A 6,232-nucleotide genomic window follows, 5' to 3' on the forward strand; every position below is an offset into this window, starting at 1 on the left:
CCAAAAATACATAATTTGGACATCATCAAAATTAAAACTTTCGTGAATCAAAGGACACTACCAAGAGTGAAAAGACAACCCACAGAATGAGAGAAAACATTTGCAAAGCATATATCTGATAAGGAATTAATATCCAGAATATATAAAAACTCCTATAACTAAACAACAGAAAAACCAACCCAATTAAAAAATATGAAAACTGTGAATAGTCATTTCTCAAAAGAAGTTATACAAATGGCTTATTAGTACCTGAAAAAATGCTCAACATCACTAGTCATCAAATGCAAATCAAAACCACAATGAGATAATACTTCATGCTCATTAGGATGTCTATTATAAAAACAGAAAATAACAAGTCTTGGTGAGGATGTGGAAAAACTGGAACTGTTGTGCATTGCTGATGGAAATATAAAATGGTACAGCTAGGGACTTCCCTGGTGGCGCAGTGGTTAAGAATCCGCCTGCCACTGCAGGGGACACGGGTTCGATCCCTGGTCCGGGAAGATCCCACATGCTGCAGAGCAACTAAGCCCGTACGCGACAACTACTGAGCCTACGCTCTGGAGCCCACAAGCCACAACTACTGAAGCCCGCATGCTGCAACTACTGAAGCCCACGTGCCTAGAGCCTGTGCTCCGCAACAAGAGAAGCCACCACAATGAAAAGCCCATGCACCACAACAAAGAGTAGCCCCCACCTCTCCACAACTAGAGAAAGCCCGCGTGCAGCCAAAAAAAAAAAAAAAAAAAAAAAAAGGTACAGCTGCTGTTGTGGAAGACAGTACAGTAGTTCCTCAAAAAATTAAAATCTAATTACCATACAACCCAGCACAGCAATTCCACTTCTGGGTATACATCCAAAAGAATTGAAAGCAGTGTCTCAGCAGATATTTGTACACCAATGTTCATAGCAGCATTATCCACAGTAGCCCAAAGGTGTAAACAACCCAAATATCCATTGACAGATAGATGCATAAGTGAAATGTGGCATATATATACAAGTAGAATATCACTCAGTCTTGAAATGAAACTATGACACATGCTACAACATGGATGAACTTTGAAGATGTTACGCTACGTGATATAAGCCAGATACAAAAGAACAAATGCTGTATGATTCCAATTATATGAGGAATCCAGAATAGTCAAACTCATAAAAACAGAAAGTAGAATGGTGGTTGCAAGGAGCTGGGAGGAATGGAGAGTTATTGTCAAATGGGTACAAAGTTTTTGCTTGGAATGATGAAAAGTTCTGGAAATGGATAGTGGTGATAGTTGCACAGCACTGTGAATGTACTTAATGTCACTGAATTGTGCATTTTTAAATGGTTAGAATGGTTTTTTAAAAAATCCTAAAAATCAAAGTTAGAAAGAAAAAAGAACCAACCATTCTAATGAAATTGTTCTAAAATTGATAGTGGTAATGGGTGCACATATCTGTGAATATATTAAAAACAACTGAATTGTATACTTCAAAAGCATGAACTGCATGGTATGTGAATTATATCTTAATAAAAGTGCTATAAAAAAAGATGGAAGGGATATTATAATTCTTATACTCACAGGGAAGGTAATTATGTAACTAAACATTTCTCTTATTCTAATAAATAATGTGTGTATTTTTTAAGTTACCAAAATATTATATATGCCAATTAATGTAATTTTTAACAATTTTGTGAAGGCAACTCATTTTATTTCTTCCTTCGCAATCTAAACTTTTATTTCCTCTTCTTGTATCATTCCATTAGCTAGCTGTCTTAGTCTATTTGGGCTGCTGTAACAAAGTATCACAGATTTGGTATTTTATAAATAACAGAAGCTTATTTCTCACAATTCTGGAGACTGAAAGTCTGAAATCAGGGTGTCAGCATGGTTCGGTGAGGGCTCTCTTTCAGGGTGCAGACTTATCATTGTAGCTTCACACGGTGGAAGGTGCTAGGGAGCTCTGTGGGATCTTTTTTATAAGAGCACTAATCCCATACATGAGTGATATAATCACTTGCCAAAGGCCCCAACTACTAATACCATCACCTTTGGGAGTTAGGATTTCAACATATGAATCTGGTGGGGGACACAAAAATTCAGACCATAACACTAGCACTTACAGTATCTTGTTGAAAGGGTGTGGTGAGATGGGACATCCTTGCCTTGTTTCTGATCTTAGTGGGAAAGCTTCAAGTTTCTCACCATTAAGTCTGATGTTAGCTGTAGATTTTTGTAGCTGTTCTTTATCAAGTGGAGGAAGTTCCCCTCTATTCCTGGTTTACTGAGAGTTTTTAACATGAATGGGTGTAGGATTTTGTCAAATGTTTTTTCTGCATCTATTGATATGAATGTGTGATTGTTCTTTTTTAGTCTGTTGATGTGATGAATTACATTAATTGACTTTTGAATGTTGAAGCAGCCTTGCATACCTGGGATAAATCCCACTTGGTTGTGGTGTATAATTCTTTTTATATATTGTTGGATTTGATTTGTTAATATTTTGTTGAGGATTTTCCCATCTATGTCCATGAGAGATACTGGTCTGTAGTTTTCTTCCCTTATGATGTCTTTATCTGGTTTTGGTATTAGGGTAATGCTGACCTCATAGAATGAGTTGAGAAGTATTCCCTCTGTTTCTATTCTCTGAAAGAGATTAGAGAGAAGTGGTATAATTTCTTCCTTAAATGTTTGGTAGAATTCACCAGTGAACCCATTTGGGCCTAGTGCTTTCTGTTTTGGAAGGTTTTTAATTATCGATTCAATTTCTTTAATAGATATAGGCCCATTCAGATTGTCTACTTCTTCTTGTCTAAGAGACAAAAAGTAAAACGGTGGTGGCGGGGACGATTACGGGAGGGATTGTGGGGTGGGCATTGGAGATGGGGAGATACTGTCTAATGGATAAAAGTTTCTGTTCGGTATAATGAAAAAGTTCTGGGGATGGACAGTAATGATGGCTGCACATCAATGTGAATATACTTAATGTCACTGAACTGTACGTACACTTAAAAATCGCTGTGAACAATTTCACGTTACGTATATTTTTGTCACAATAAAAAAATAATAGCATCATCTTCATAAGTTTGGTTAATGATTCCATTCATTAAAATGTGTAAAGAATTTAGATTAATGCCGATCCATATTAAGGGCTATATATGTATTAGATACTAATTATTGTGGTTGAATCTGGGCTTAAAGAAGTTTCTGTTTCAAAATATTGTATCACAGGATCAAGACTCTTCAAACTGATGAGCCTAACATGAATGAAGTCTTACGGAGGAAAACAATTTATTTAAAACCTTCGAATAGTCTATTATTTAAATAGATTAAAATAAGGCAAGGTTGGCTTTTTTTAATACAATTACTCTGACAGACTCCAACAGTCATATTGGTAGCTGACAATGCTACCTGAAAGAGTAAACCCAGAGCTCAAGGAGAAAATAGCACCTATGGTATTTCAAAACAAGTAAGAAAAACAGATCTTAAATAGAGTAGACACCACAGTAAATAATACACTTAATTCTAATTTAAATGTCTTGTTGGTTATAAAATTAAAGGGCATACATATTTTAGAGACTAAAATGGGTTTAACAATTCTAATGCTCCTTCTGAATACTATTATCCAAGGTTCCAGGTAGTTAAGCCAACCAACAAGCTAAAACGAAAGCATCACTTTCCCTTTCTTGCCCTTTTCTGACTAGTGATCTTTTTTTTTAAGTACCCCTGAGTTCTTTTATTTATTTAGATTCTTCATCTTGAAAATAAAAAAGCCAGACTGTGTATATTACTGCCAAAATATAAGATTTGGCCTCATCTTATAGGGCTAAAATACCATGGTAACAAGTCAGAAAGCTACTAAACTATTTTCATGTTAACAGCCTAATGGAAGCTTTAAAAAGTTTTACTGTTGTCAGAAAAAATATATTTAAAACTATTCAAATTAAATGAAAGTACAACAATGTGTCTTTGCAACAATGGATGTGAATGTTTGCCAAAAATATTTGGCAACTTACATGTTCAAATCAATATTTCAAAACAACAATGGAAATAATGTCTCTGATTTTAAAATATTTTATGGAAAAATAACTTTTATCAGGAAAAAAATCTTTAGGATTATTAGAATATAACAAATGAGGTACTTAAGGAAATGATTATATTTTAAGAAACAGTTTTTACCTATAAGTTTATTAAAATTAAATGTAATGTGATCAAGTGTGTTATCATGAATTTTAAAAAATATCTTGGTAATCAAAGTACTTCTCTCTATAAATTTGTGTATATGTAACATTATTGTAAGTTGGTACTAATTTAACTTAAGTTGGCCCATCATGTGTTCATTAGTTATTAACACACCAGATTAAGATTTTAGGCAAATTTTTGAGAAACTTCCATGAAGTGTTTGGCTGATGACATATTTAGGTCATTAGAGAAAAAAAAATCAATTAAAAACCTCAGAATGTAGAATGGAAAGAAAATTTAGAAGTCATATAGCCCTTTCAACTAATGGGAAAATTCCCTCTGAAATGTGTTTATGTGGTCATGGATCAGGGTTTGGTTTATTGTTCTCTACTGTCGACTAATCACTTATTTTTGTTTTTGTTTTTAAGAAGCATTGCATTGACCAAGGCTACCATTAATGAAAAATGTGTTTACATAGGTCTTAAAAAAGAAACAAAAAAAGATCCATACACAGTCCTCCTTCATAAGGCACAAAGTCTCATTTAAACTTAACTCTTTATTAGTCATATCAATAAAAAAGTAAAGTCATAATTCATAAATGTGCTCTGGAAATAACAAATCTCTTGCTATAGAATATGTTTATACTATAACTTTAACAATGTCAAAAAATGCTTGGGAATTCCCTGGCGGTCCAGTGGTTAGCACTTGGCACTTTCACTGTCGTGGCCCGGGTTTGATCCCTGGTTGAGAACTAAGATCCCCTGTGTGGCACAGCCAGGAAAAAAAAAAAAGCTTGGTTGATAATCCAAGTAATTCTGTCTATTTAATTCATGGTTACATCTAATTCAATATCATAAACGTTATCTCAAAAATTAAATAAAGCTAAAATATAATATGTTACTTTTCAGTAAGGTATATGCAATTTTGTGAAGCTTGGGGAAAATATTAGTAAGAATATATTTAATTTCACAGAAATGTCATGTTCAGCAGGTGTTCTAAAAAATGTTACTTTTTATAGAGTGCCCATTTAGCAAAATATGGAATGACCATATGTAGAAATAAGCAGTTTTACAAGATGGTCAGATGATGAAATAATATCAGAAATACTAGTTAACAAGCACATTTTTACAACAGAACAACTAATATATGTCAGAGTATTTTATGTGTTTTAAAATATATTGTATACTGATGGAAGGTTTATCTATTTTGATAAAATAAGAATCTTAGCAGTATTTTTAAGAGTGTCAACAAACAGGAATACTTTTTTCAATTGTTGTGTACCCTCCATTTCCCATGAATTCTTAATACTAATTAACTGTGCTTTTAAAAATCATATCCCTTGATAAAGGAGGGAAGAATATACAGTGGAGAAAAGACAGCCTCTTCAATAAGTGGTGCTGGGAAAACTGGACAGGTACATGTAAAAGTATGAAATTAGAACACTCCCTAACACCATACACAAAAATAAACTCAAAATGGGTTAAAGACCTACATGTAAAGCCAGACACTATCAAACTCTTAGAGGAAAACATAGGCAGAACACTCTATGACATAAATCACAGCAAGATCCTTTTTGACCCACCTCCTAGAGAAATGGAAATAAAAACAAAAATAAACAAATGGGACCTAATGAAACTTAAAAGCTTTTGCACAGCAAAGGAAAACATAAACAAGACGAAAAGACAACCCTCAGAATGGGAGAAAATATTTGCAAACGAAGCAACTGACAAAGGACTAATATCCAAAATTTATAAGCAACTCTTGCAGCTCAATAACAAAAAAACAAACAACCCAATCCAAAAATGGGCAGAAGAACTAAATAGACATTTCTCCAAAGAAGATATACAGATCGCCAACAAACACATGAAAGAATGCTCAACATCATTAATCATTAGAGAAATGCAAATCAAAACGACAATGAGATATCATCTCACACCGGTCAGATTGGCCATCATCAAAAACTCTAGAAACAATAAATGCTGGAGAGGGTGTGGAGAAAAGGGAACCCTCTTGCACTGCTGGTGGGAATAATGTAAATTGATACAGCCACTATGGAGAACAGTATGGAG

Source organism: Physeter macrocephalus, chromosome 4 (genome assembly GCF_002837175.3).
Source record: "Physeter macrocephalus isolate SW-GA chromosome 4, ASM283717v5, whole genome shotgun sequence".
Classification (NCBI taxonomy): domain Eukaryota; kingdom Metazoa; phylum Chordata; class Mammalia; order Artiodactyla; family Physeteridae; genus Physeter; species Physeter macrocephalus.